Source organism: Staurois parvus, unplaced genomic scaffold, assembly GCF_062004578.1.
Source record: "Staurois parvus isolate SC_StPar_1 unplaced genomic scaffold, SC_StPar_1.0 ptg000211l, whole genome shotgun sequence".
In the NCBI taxonomy this organism is placed as follows: Eukaryota; Metazoa; Chordata; class Amphibia; order Anura; family Ranidae; genus Staurois; species Staurois parvus.
In genome coordinates, this window is record NW_028318007.1 from 1,036,751 (window position 1) to 1,050,882 (window position 14,132).

Below are 14,132 nucleotides of genomic sequence, written 5' to 3' on the forward strand. Positions count from 1 at the left end.
ATGCACTGTTGTTGTGCTAATCTGAAGGCCACATGAAGTTTGGAGGTCTTTAGCTATTGACTCTGCAGACAGTTGGTGACTTCTGCGCACTGTGTGCTTCAGCATGCACTGACCCCGCTCTGTCATGTGACGTGGCCTACCACTCGGTGGCTGAGTTTCTGTTCCCAGTTGCTTCCACTTTGTTATAATCCCACTAACAGTTGGAATATTTAGTAGCCAGGAAATGTCACGGATGGACTTATTGCACAGGTGACAACCTATCACGGGACCACGCTTGGAGTCACTGAGCTCCTGAGAGCGACCCATTCTTTCACAAATGTTTGTAGAAGCAGTCTGCATGCCTAGGTGATGATTTTATACACCTGTGGCCATGGAGGGGATTGGAGCACCTGAATCACATGATTTGGAGGGGGGGCCCAATATGTTTGGCACTATAGTGTATATGGGAGAAGAGTGCTCTGGATGATTGTTACATTTGCAGACTGTTTCATGTTACAATGTTCTTCTTTCATCTAACAGAAATTCAATAACACCAAGGAACAGCATGACAGCGTCTTGCTGACTGCATCCATGGGGACAGACACGAGAGACCACTGAGGTAACGTCCATGTCTGATGGCACTAGGCCCCTCCCACAAGATGGCTGCCAGCAGCATGTGACCGGTACCCTTCAATGTCCATATCAGGCTATGTATAGGCAGTGAAGGATAATCTCAGATATCAGTTCCCACCAGCCAGCTGGATAATAAGGAGTCTATTGATGGCTCTCATCGTCTGGAGATTGAGGTGGCAGCTGCAGCCGAGCCCTGACATCAGAGGAGACCGGATATCCAACACATAATCCATCCCAGACAGCTGAACACCAAATGTGTGTATAGAAGGACACTGTAGCCAGCTGATAGTAAGCTCTGCTGCCCAGGCAGGGTGATGGCAGCTCATTGATTTGGGGCAACAAAGGGGTGCCCGCTCATTCCTCTGCTGTTCATGAAACATCCTCCAGAGGCACAGGGGAAGCCCGCTCATTGCGCTGCAGTTTACTGAATATCCTCCAGGGACACGGAGTTTATTCATTGATCTGAAGTTTATGGCATGTTTGCCAGGGGGGCACAAGAGGAGCCCACTCATTGCTCTGGAGTTTGCAGAATATCCTCCAGGGCCATAGGGGGAGCTCATTGCTCTGCCATTTATGCAATGCTCTCCAGTGCTACAGGGTGGTCCGCTCATTGCACACTAAAGAGACGCCCTGTGAAGGGGGATTCTTCACCCATCTTCCTACACCACCTACAGAACATCTGCATTATAACATCAGCATGAAATAAACCTGTTCAGTTCACCTTGCAGAGAGTCCAACACCCGAAATCTGGCCCCCAAGCACAGGCAGGCAACAGTGTCTACACCCATATAGAACAGGAATCCAAGGACGGGGATGGGGAGGGGGGTTACCATTGCAGACATGTTTTTAAGAGGTCATTCTTATCTTTCATTTACAATTTGGCTGTTATGCACCTGGAACAAGCATGGACATACAAAGCATTCATAAAGTATTGAGACCCCCATCACTTTTTTGATGAGTTTTATGTTGCAGCCTGACACTAAACTTGTTTAAATTCATTTCTTTTTCCATATTAACCGCTTCCCGTCCGCCCTATAGAAGAAGTACTGCTACAGGGCAGCACGGGTGTGCAAAATCACACACATACATATATATATGTGATTTTGCACTTCCGGGTAGGGAACGCGCGCAAGGCACATGCGTGTCATTCCCACGCTGCCATTCACGGCCTCGGCTGTCAGTCACCAGGTCCTGGCCGGTGATTACTCGCCAGTTCTCAGTGATTGTTTTTCCTTATTAACCGCTTCCCATCACCCCAATAGAAGAAGTACTGCTACACGGCGACACGGGTGTGCAAAATCACACACACACGCGTGTGTGTGATTTCGCATTTATGGGCAGGGAGCGCGCACAAGGCAGGTGCGCACCCTACCCACACCACTGTTCGCAGCCCCGGCCATTAGTATAGTGTCAGTGCTTCTTATTAGCACTGATCACTGTATTGGTGTTACTGGGGATGTCAGTGACACCAAATCAGTTCCCCCCCCCCCAGTGTCTGAATGCCCGCCGCAGTTCTGCAGTCTCCATATAAGTCTCTGATTGCCGCCTTACTAGTAAAAAAATTTAAAAAAATTTAAAATCCCGGTATATATACCACCATTTGTAAATGCTATAACTTTCACATAAACCAATTCATTTACTCGTATTGGGGTTTTTTTTCACGAAGACATGGAGCAGAGTACCTTTTGGCCTAAATTTATGACAAAATTAGATTTTTTAAATTTTTTATATTTTTTTTACTGGATATGTTTTATAGCAAAAAGTCAAAAATATAGTTTTTTTCTCAAAATTGGCGGTCTTTTTTTATTTTTTATAATACAAAAAATAAAAAATGCACAGGTGATCAAATACCACTTGATGGGGAAAGAACAAAGAGAGGGCGCACAGGCCTAGTGCATTACCATAAAAAATGTTTAATAAAAAATAAAGTATGTGTTGTACTCACAAACGACAATATAGTCAAGGGACATCATAAAGAACAGCTGGGTCAACACCACGCTGAGTAACAGTCCGCAATAGGGAGTTTAGACATCCAAAAGGCTGACGCGTTTCGAGGACTTGCCTCTTCCTCAGAGCCTCCAAAAGTCCTCGAAACGCATCAGCCTTTTGGATGTCTAAACTCCCTATTGCAGACTGTTACTCAGCGCGGTGTTGACCCAGCTGTTCTTTATGATGTCCCTTGACTATATTGTTGTTTGTGAGTACAACACCTACTTTATTTATTTTTTATTAAACATTTTTTATGGTAATGCACTCGGCCTGTGCGCCCTCTCTTTGTTCTTTCCCCATTCAGTATATTTGGATTCCCCCGGTCCATTTGAGGGCAGCAAGGTGTGCATGTTCCAGGACATTCTTAATGTGGTTGTAGGCTGCATCGAGTCCATCCCCAAGCACAGGAGCATTTGTGTTTGCTGGTTCTTTGATCAAATACCACTGAAAGAAATCTCTGTTCATGGGGGGAAAAAAATGAAAAAAAGGATGTATATTTCATTTGGGTGCAGTTTTGCGTGACCGTGTAATTGTCAGTTAAAATGACACAGCGCCATAACGCAAAAAATGGCCTTGTCAGGAAGGGGGGGGGGGATTCTTTGGAGGACAAGTGGTTAAAGTATTACTAAAGTCTATTTTTTTTAATGAAATAACATACATGTTATGCGCACCTGCTTTGTGCAATGGTGTTGCACAAATGAGCCACGCTTGGAGTCACTGAGCTCCTGAGAGTGACCCATTCTTTCACCAATGTTTGTAGAAGCAGTCTGCATGCCTAGGTGATGATTTTATACACCTGTGGCCATGGAGGGGATTGGAACACCTGAATCACATGATTGGGAGGGCGGGCCCAATACGTTTAGCAATACAGGCGTACCTCAGTTTACGAATGCCTCGGTTAACTTAATTTTCAATTCAATACAATATAATATATAAAAGTGAGCGCTCTTGTGTCAGCGGCTAAAGCACTAAAGGTAATCACAGCAAACCTTATAAAATGACCAAATAAATAAGTAAAGTGCAGCATTATAAAATAATTATGAATGATAAAAATTCTCCAAGAGACACAGGTACATATAGGAATAAAAGTAAGGGGATAAATAGTTCATAAAATGTAATTATGATGATCCACTTCTATAGCAGATTTCCAAGACAGGTATTGTGGCGGGAACCAGTAATAGAACTGCGTACTCACCGGATGCGCATGGATAATACGCATATAATCAATATCCACCAGGATCTCTTAGGTAGGCAGAGTGAGTGAGCTTCCATCTATGGGTTGGTCATCCTGCCTTGGAAGGTATATGGTAAAGCTGCTAGGTCCAGAGGTCCCCGTTTACGTCGCAGTTCTCGGTCTTCCGACTCAGAGAGGAGGAGGAAGTAGAGCTGCTGACAGTGCTAACTAACTTGCAGGATACCCCTATTGTGATCCACAACTACCAGAGGGAGGGAGCCCTGTATCCAGGCTGAGCACCCATCCAAACTTAAGGGGACCTCTGGACCTAGCAGCTTTACCATATACCATATGACCAACCCATAGATGGAAGCTCACCCACTCCGCCTACCTAAGAGATCCTGGTGGAGATTGATTATATGCGCATTATCCATGCGCGTCCGGTGAGTACGCAATTCTATTATTGGTTCCCGCCACAATACCTGTCCTGGAAATCTGCTATAGAAGTAACTTAATTTTCAGTTTATGAATGAAAATCTATTAAAAATATTATTTTATATTATATAAAAAACATTTTCGCAATACGAACGGATTAATTGGTTTTCAATGCATTTACAATTTTTTTTTTAAATCATGTCCTTGTACAGTATTTATGCCTTTAAAGTGCACTTTATAAAGAGTTTTAAACAGATGAGAATTTTTTTTTTTACTTTTTTCTGACCTCCAGAACGGATTAATTGATTTTCAATGCATTTACAATTTTTTTTCACAATACAAATGGATTATTGATTTTCAGTGCATTTACGAATTAATTTTTAATGATGTCCCTGTACAGTATTTATGCCTTTAAAGTGCACGTTATGAAGAGTTTTGAACAGATAAAATACTTTCTTTTTACTTTTTGCTGACCTCTGGAACAAATTAATTGGTTTTCAATGCATTCCTATGAGAAACCGCATTTCGGTTTACAAATTTTTCGTAATACGAAAAGTCCCGGAGAACGCATTAAATTCGTAAACCGAGGTATCACTGTATATTCATTGAACATGTATTCTAAGGGAGGCATTTACAAAGCAGCAGTCTATGTCCTTACTATGGCAATACCTCTGATCTAATAAAATTGACATTTTTAAAAGCACAGCAGTGGAATTGGGACTTTGAGTGCTATTACAGTGAATGGGTGTACAATCCTAATCCAATCACAGAGCTCTCTCTGTTAGGGCCCGTTCACACTATAGCAGAGAGCCATGTTTTTATGCATAAGAAAAGCACAGCTCTCTGCAAGGGTACACTGACAAAACATGCTTTTCTATGTGCCCCATTCACACTTCCCTTCAGCTGTCACCTGCGGGGTAGAGCGGTGTTGAAATGTGCAACACAAGCTGCAAATTTCCGCTCCGCAGGGCTCTGTGTGAACCTGCGTTTTTATGTGCAGTTGCTCAGCTCATCCATACAAATGAATTAAATGTCACTTAGAGAAAAGGGAAACAGTGCCTTGCGATGTAAAAATGGCACCACCCCCTCGGCTGGAACCTGCTTTCACCACTACATTGCGTTTTTTTCTCTGCGGGTAATGTGAACTTACTTTTAGGGATACAGAACTTCATAGGACTTCTGCCGAGCTTCTCCCATCCTATGGAACTCCCTACCCCAATCTGTCTGGATGTCTCCTAATCTATCCACCTTTAGACGATCCCTGAAAACCTTTCTTTTTAACCTCTTTGCGCCGGCTGCACGCAAATGTGCAGCCTCCCGGCACCTGGACCTTGACGCAGAGCGGCTGCACATTTGCATGCAATTAAGAAAAACATATGTGCTGAGAGTGTACGCCCTGCGCACTCCCAGCACACATGTCCGGTACTCACGAAAAGGTCCAGATCTCCTCTTTCGATCGGGACCTTTCCCGATCATGCGACCGCTGTGACAGCGAATCACGGCGGTCACATGACCCTAAAACTCTGCCCCGCCTCCTGGCTTCTGAAACCCTTAAAGGGCCGGGAGACGCCGCTGCCAAGGTGTTAAAGAAGTCTGTCCTGCTTCTACCTAGTAAACTGCCTTTTATTTCCTCCATCAGCTCATCCCCCACCACAGATATTACCTCTAGTATCACTCAACCCTTCCTCCTAGATTGTAAACTCTAACAAGCCGGGCCCTCTGTTTCCTCTGTACCAAATTGTATTGTCACTGTTATGTCTACCTTCATTTTGTACAGCGCTGCGCACACTGTTGGCGCTATATAAATCCTGTATATTAATAATAGGATCCCTCAGCCTCTACACAGTGGCAGGCATTTTATGAATGGGCCATAACTCTGCAGAGTGTAACAGGGCACGTAGCGATATTTGCTCTCCAGTAGAAATCATTGTAACTTTACCCTTGATATAGCTTTTTACATCTTTATATGTTCGGTATTTCATATGTTCACTATTATAAACATTGTAGATAGGCTCGCATGAAGCAAGAGGAATAGTAAAGAACAACCGTTCGATGATTTCCATTGCATTCTTGTGTATGCAGTCTACAATGTTCACCCAAAACGTACACTCCGCTCCTCACAAAACCTCCTTCTCTCTAGTTCCCTGGTCTCCTCCTCCCATACCTGCCTCCAGGACATCACCCATCCTATGGAACTCCCTACCCCAATCCATCAGACTATTACCTACTCTCCTCTCCTTTAGGTGCACCATGAAAACCCACCTCTTCAGGGAAGCCTACCCCACCCCCTGCTAATTGCCGATCTCCTCCACTCTTCCTACCACTCCATCCCCCACAGCTATTCCTCCCATACCATTATCCCCTCCCTCCTAGATTGTAAGCTCCAAGGAGCAGGGCCCTCGAACCCCTCGTGTATCGCATTGTATTGTTATTGTACTGTCTCATGTATTGTCTCCCATTGTAATGTACAGCACTGAGCGAACTGCTTGCGCTATATAAATACTGTATAATAATAATAATATTGCAAGTATCAGAGGGATAGCGAATGAATTCTGATACATTGAATGGATGAGGTCTAATGTTGGGTAGATAGATCTTTACCTACTTCCCGTGCCATGTATCCAATTGTTCCAGCTGCGCCTTCGACCTTCCCACGTCTATACGCATCCGATACTGCCAGCCCGCAGTCTGCAATGCAGACATAACATTTGCCATCCAGTAGAATGTTGGTCGCCTTGATGTCCCTGTGGACGATGCCCCAGTTGTGGAGGATCTCCAATCCACAGGTTATTTCCACTGCAATGAATCTCGTCTCCAAATATCACCCAAACTGTCCTCTCCGCTCCTCGCATGACCTCCTGCTCTCTAGCTCCCTTGTCTCCTCCTTCCATGCTCGTCTCCAGGACTTCTGCAGAGTCTCCCCTATCGTCTGGAACTCTCTACCCCAATTTATCAGACTATTGCCTACTCTACTCACTTTTAGGCGATCTCTGAAAACCTCTCTCTTCAGGGAAGCCTATCCTGCCCTCAGCTAATAATGGAATCTTCTATTCCTCCTACTAGTCCATACCCCACAGTTACTACCTTTTGTACCACTAGCCCCTCCCTCCTAGATTGTAAGCTCCAAGGATCAGGCCCTCCTTTCCTTCTTGTATTGAACTGTATTGTTGCTGTATTGTCTCCTGTTATATTGTAAAGCGCTGAGCAAACTGTTGGTGCTATATAAATCCTGTATAATAATAATATATAAATCCTGTATAATAATAATAAAAATAATACTGTATAAGAGAGAAAACAATTAGATTGTGAAGGTATCACATTTATAGGGTTGGAGGCAGGGGCAGGGAGTTCCTGGCACTATCCTATTAACGGTCCCGCCTTGGAGGTTCTTTAGGTAACAATATGGTCAGAGTTCTGGGTATGGCACCTGCTCACAATTTCTGGTGCAAGTTGTTCCATGATCTCAGACTCCGAAGTCTCCTAAGAAAACCCATTGCTAGAATCTAGGCTTCCCATTTATAAAAGATGGACACCTCCAACACTGCCCTTGTTCTTCCCATGTCTCTATACACATATATACTGTAACATGTTACTAGGTGACTCTGGATTGTCTCCATCTCCTTTCCCTCACTGGCCACTGTGGGAAAACTGGGATTGCAAAATACCATGTGGATGGATACTCTACTTTGAATCCTAACCCTACCACGGCTCTCACCTGTTGTGTATTGTTTCTCTCATATATTTATGGGAACTGACATTACTGTAAAGCCAAAAGTAGCTAGGTCCGTTCTGGGTGGAGTGATGTAGCTAAGCACTCTCATGGAGTCCAGTGTAATTCTAAAGTCCAAAGCCTGGATTTTAAAACTACATATCTTAACAAATATGCTTTCTGTTCTTTTCTAATTGTGGTGATGAGACTTACCTTAAGATGGGAAGGTCAAGAGGGAAACGGTCTTTGATGAATTCATACAGAACGCCTCCAGAGATGTATTCATGACGAAACAAGCGGAGGGGGTGTCTGAAAAGTGACGTGAAGCAGGGTGAGGTATGAACACACGGTCGATAACATCAAAATCTTCCGCTCTGTTTTGATAATGTTCCATTGCTCTTCAGTCTTAGCGACTGACTTCATGGCCACCATCGTCTTGGTTGCAGAGAAGGTTGACTGAAAGACCTGTCCAAAACCTCCTTCTCCGAGCAGATGGTGCAATATGAATGGTGGCTGGTTGTCACAGTGTGGAGGACTCACATGGGATGGTCCAATGAGGTTTCCTGTTGTGACACTTTCTCTGGTGTCACAGCTTGAGGGAGCCACAACAGGTGGAACTGTGATCTCCTCTGCTGCTACATTTTTCATGGTCTTTCCAGTGTCACAGCTCGGGGGAGTCACAAGAGATGGGACTTCCTTGGTTTCTGCTGTGACACTTACCATGGTCATGCCGGCATCACAGCTCGGGGGAATCAAAAGAGATGAGACTTCCTCAGTTTCTGCTGTATCACCTACCTAGGTCATTCCGGTATCATGGCTTGGGGAAGTCACAACAGATGAGACTTCCTTGGTTTCTGCTGTGACACCTACCATGGTCATTCCAGTATCAGGGCTTGAGGGAGTCACGAGAGATGTGACTTCCTCAGTTTCTGCTGTAACACCTACCATGGCCATTCTGGTATCACAGCTTGGGGGAGTCATGAGAGATGTGACTTCCTTGGTTTCTGCTGTGACCCTTACCATGGTCATTCCTGTATCACAGCTTGGGGGAGTCACAAGAGATTTGACTTCCTTGGTTTCTGCTGTGACGCTTTACATGGTCATTTCCGGTATCACAGCTTAAGAGAGTCATGGGAGATGTGACTTCCTCGCTTTCTGCTGTGACATTTTCCGTGGTCATTCTGGTATCACAGCTTGGGAGAGTCATGAGAGATGTGACTTCCTCGGATTCTGCTGTGACATTTTCCGTGGTCATTCTGGTATCACAGCTTGGGAGAGTCATGAGAGATGTGACTTCCTCGGATTCTGCTGTGACACTTTCCGTGGTCATTCTGGTATCACAGCTTGGGAGAGCCATGAGAGATGTGACTTCCTCGGATTCTGCTGTGACATTTTCCGTGGTCATTCTGGTATCACAGCTTGGGAGAGTCATGAGAGATGTGACTTCCTCGGTTTCTGCTGTGACACTTTCCGTGGTCATTCTGGTATCACAGCTTGGGAGAGCCATGAGAGATGTGACTTCCTCGGTTTCTGCTGTAACACTTTCCGTGGTCATTCTGGTATCACAGCTTGGGAGCCTTACGAGAGATGTGACTTCCTCGGTTTCTACTGTAACCCTTATCATGGTCATTCCTGTATCACAGCTTGGGGGAGTCGCAAGAGATTTGACTTCCTCAGTTTCTGCGGTGACACTTTCCGTGGTCATTCCGGTATCACAGCTTGGGAGAGTCACGAGAGATGTGACTTCCTTGCTTTTTGCTGTGACGCTGTGGTGCTTTTGTGATCATCAATTATAAATAAATTGGGCGGTGTCCGACTCCCATATATAATTATGACGCAGTGCCTACAGCCGTTACAGCAAATAACTTAATTAATAATATTAAATAATATAGACACTTGAATAAATATATCACCACACTGTCATTTTTCCAACGTGATTTCTTACCAAATATAGCCAATTTGATTAATAAATAAATCATTTTATGTACAAAAATATTTATATATATTTAAATACAAACTAATTTACTGGTGATGAGGATTTCCTACACACAAAGAATAATCCACAATAAATTGCAATTATTATTATTATACAGGATTTATAACAGTTTGCTCAGCGCTTTACAATATAACGGGAGACAATACAGCAACAATACAGTTCAATACAAGAGGGTTAGGAGGGCCCTGATCCTGGAAGCTTACAATCTAAGATAATTGGGTCAAACACAAAATATATATCATAGCAGAGTAAAGTAACAAAACCTTGTTTTTCTCAGTGATTAGTAAATATCATTTGTCAGCATTCAGTATATTGTTCCCAATTCCCGCGGCCGCAGAGAAGTAGGAAAAATATTTCTGATATAATACACAATGAAACACTTCAAATATGTCTTAAGAACAATGCAATCGCAGTATACCAATAAAGAGAAAAGATAAAACTCTATTCTACTATCAAAACAACCCAATACAGTAATTTAGCAACCAATCTCCCTATACACCATCCAATCTCGATGGTTAAACAAGATTTATGCAATCATGAAATAGTAGTATATATATATATATATATATATATATATATATATATATATATATCACTATGCACAATACCAGCACTACGGCATAATAAAATACAATAATTTAGCAACCAATCTCCCTATACATCATCCAATCTCGATGGTTAAACAAGATTTATGCAATCATGAAATAATTAGCAATTTATATATATATATATATATATATATCACTATGCACAATACCAGCACCACGGTACAATAAAATATTAGTAAAGTTCTAGTAATGATTTTGAATGAATTAAAGTGTTGATACCTGGCCACAATATCTCACCACTCCTAGACAGCTTTCTCTGAGATCTTTGGGTGGACCAGCAATGTTGTTTCTCTTCAAGCAGCAGTCTCACCGATCAGCAGAAGTCCTCTTCTTCTCAGAAAGCAAGCAAAGGCGTCATAGCAGGCAAAAATGTATCTCAGATCAAAAATAGGGTCTTTTAAGCAGTCAAAGAGGTTTATTCAACAAAGTATCTCCAGTCAGCTTTTCCAGTAAGTTTTTCTTTAAAGGTTTTTGACTCCCTTTTTTTTTTTTCGTTCTCTCCTCCTGTACATAGACTATGGAGATCCATTGTCTGCTGGATCCACCCATGGTACCTGACGTTTGGACAGCCAAGAATGCTGTTTATTTTGGAGGTTCTTTACCTGTCCACTAGAGGCAGTCATGTTCCATGAATAGAAATGCTACTTGGTTAGGAGTAATCTCCCAGCTAATGTATGATCTGAAGGGGTATTGCATTGATAAAATAAATGTTTTCATGAAATATCAAAGTGGCTCTCATAGATATCCCTCTGGATAATGTCCATTTGTTTGAGTTGGTTCAAGTGTATGGACTATCCTTATTAGACGAGAATTATATTTTTATGGTTGTCAAGTATTCTGAAACTGGTAGATATTAAAGCGGTGCTCCACCCAAAAGGGGAAGTTCCGCTTTAAGCCTTATTCCCCCGCTCCCCATTAAGGATTGACACCTTTGGGGAGCGGGAACCTGAATTTGACAGGTACCCGATCCCACTTCCGCTGTGATCACCTAGGCGATCGGAAGCAGAAGTTGTCCTCCCCCCCTCCTCGTAGTCTTCTGGGACATGTGACAGGTCCAAGACGACTACGGGGCCATTCACAAAGCGCAGCACTTCTCGCACATGCGCAGTGGGCACCCGGCTGTGAAGACGCAAGCTGTCACAGCCGGGTGCCCACACTAATGATGCCGGTGCCAGGGAGAAAAGACGGCCGGTGAAACCAGCCATGGTGAGGACACCGCTGGACCGAGGGACAGGTAAGTGACTGTATTTTAAAAGTCAGCAGTTACAGTTTTTGTAGGTGCTAACTTTTATTTTATTTTTTTTCAGGAGGAACTCCGCTTTACAGAAGAATATTCCCATAATTTGTCATGGTACTTGATCGGATGATGCTCATGAGTTATTTCAGTCCATCATATCATATCTCATATCTCTCCGTACTCTGAGATAGGTACATATTGGTAGCAAGTCATTTGTTTTAATATCTCTTAACAGTCTACCCAAATCACAATCCATACCATATGTCATAACTTGTTGATATTTGGTTAATTCTTTTTATGATTTTGTAGTTGCACAAGTTGATTAAATTGATTCCTGTGATCATAAAATATACAGTATGAATATGTCAGCTGAGTATTTTGCTGAGGTTAAGACCTTGGTTCCCATGAAGTGAATTGCATAGTTTCACAATCTATGTAACACCTGAGGAGTGAGTAGCTAGGACTATTGTCTGTGTGCTCATTGCTAAACATTCAGTTGATCTTCCAGCAGATATTTGACTCTGTTGATAATGGGTGTTAAGGTTGCAGACAGCTCATATCCTTGTCCTGGGTAACAATTGTAAAATTCATTGGAGGCTTTACTTAGTTAATAAAGTCATTTGGGAAGAGCCATCTTCAAGGTCTCTGATTGTCTTTACTTGTTATGTCTCTGATTCAGGTATCCAGATGCTGGGTTTTCACAATGAACATTTATGACTTTTGGTCAACACTAGCCAGGTTATGTGGGGTCAGGGCTGTGTGACTTCATTGTATTCCAAAGAGGTCATCTATATTCAGTCAACCATTGTGAATGTCTTTTGTTTGAGGTGGTCTATTGTAAAGGAAAAACACTTCTATTCCCGGGACATTGTTGTTTCATAACTGTCTTATTGAGTGGGATTTGTTTGGTAATTTATGTATCAAAATCATAAAACTGCTTACCATGGCCATTCCAGTATCAGAGCTTGGCGGAGTCACGAGAGGTGTGACTTCCTTGGTTTCTGCTGCGCCGCTTTACCATGGCCATTCCAGTATCAGAGCTTGGGGAAGTCACGAGAGGTGTGACTTCCTCGGTTTCTGCTGCGCCGCTTTACCATGGCCATTCCAGTATCAGAGCTTGGGGAAGTCACGAGAGGTGTGACTTCCTCGGTTTCTGCTGCGCCGCTTTACCATGGCCATTCCAGTATCAGAGCTTGGGGGAGTCACGAGAGGTGTGACTTCCTCGGTTTCTGCTGCGCCGCTTTACCATGGCCATTCCAGTATCAGAGCTTGGGGGACTTACGAGAGGTGTGACTTCCTCGGTTTCTGCTGCGCCGCTTTACCATGGCCATTCCAGTATCAGAGCTTGGGGGAGTCACGAGAGGTGTGACTTCCTCGGTTCCTGCTGCGCCGCTTTACCATGGCCATTCCAGTATCAGAGCTTGGGGGAGTCACGAGAGGTGTGACTTCCTCGGTTTCTGCTGCGCCGCATTACCATGGCCATTCCAGTATCAGAGCTTGGGGGAGTCACGAGAGGTGTGACTTCCTCGGTTTCTGCTGCGCCGCATTACCATGGCCATTCCAGTATCAGAGCTTGGGGGAGTCACGAGAGGTGCGACTTCCTCGGTTTCTGCTGCGCCGCTTTACCATGGCCATTCCAGTATCAGAGCTTGGGGGAGTCACGAGAGATGCGACTTCCTCGGTTTCTGCTGCGCCGCTTTACCATGGCCATTCCAGTATCAGAGCTTGGGGGAGTCACGAGAGGTGTGACTTCCTCGGTTTCTGCTGCGCCGCTTTACCATTGTCATTCCCGTGTCACAGTGTCTGTTGGCAATCAGCGGTCTTTCTTCGCTTTCATTGGATGATTGCACATCCTCATCCACGATCTTTCTCCATCCTAAGATGTAATCATGTCGGTCCTTTATGAGCCTTGTATTGACTCTGTTTCTCATGGTGCGGCATTCCTCTGTAGAGTTGGAGGGAGTTGTACTCTCTTCCATCTTGTCTGGTTTGTTGGAGTCCTGCACAGTGTCTAAGACAGCTGAGATGTTTCTCTTTTTCAGGAGGAATGTAGAACGGTCATCATTCCTCCTAGTGCCAACGGTCAGTCTCAGTACAAAGATCTCATCTGTTCTAACTGTCCTCCATACCTAGTGGGGTTTTTGGGATGAGTGCAGTAGGCAGAGAACAGTCCACTGGTGCCATGATGGACACTGGTGTAGACACACATCCACCACCTCCGGCACTCAGATCAGAAGGGGGCCAATCAAATAAAATGATAACTGTTCATCCAACACTGATCAAAGGTTGTGCGGCTCGAACACAAAGCTGGGGAAGCGCAATATAGACTGTAGTAGAGAACAAAAAAACAAAGCGCAGGAAGAAGGGACCCC

The 14,132-nt window shown here is 43.9% G+C and overlaps 1 long non-coding RNA gene across 1 annotated transcript; it reads left to right on the forward strand.

The window, feature by feature from the left end:
* Positions 1 to 516: 516 nt before the first annotated feature.
* On the forward strand, positions 517 to 12,395 carry LOC149461066 (uncharacterized). Its single transcript, XR_016312958.1, has 2 exons — positions 517 to 598; positions 11,831 to 12,395. It is a non-coding gene; the product is annotated as an uncharacterized LOC149461066 (long non-coding RNA).
* The last annotated feature ends 1,737 nt before the right edge of the window (positions 12,396 to 14,132 follow it).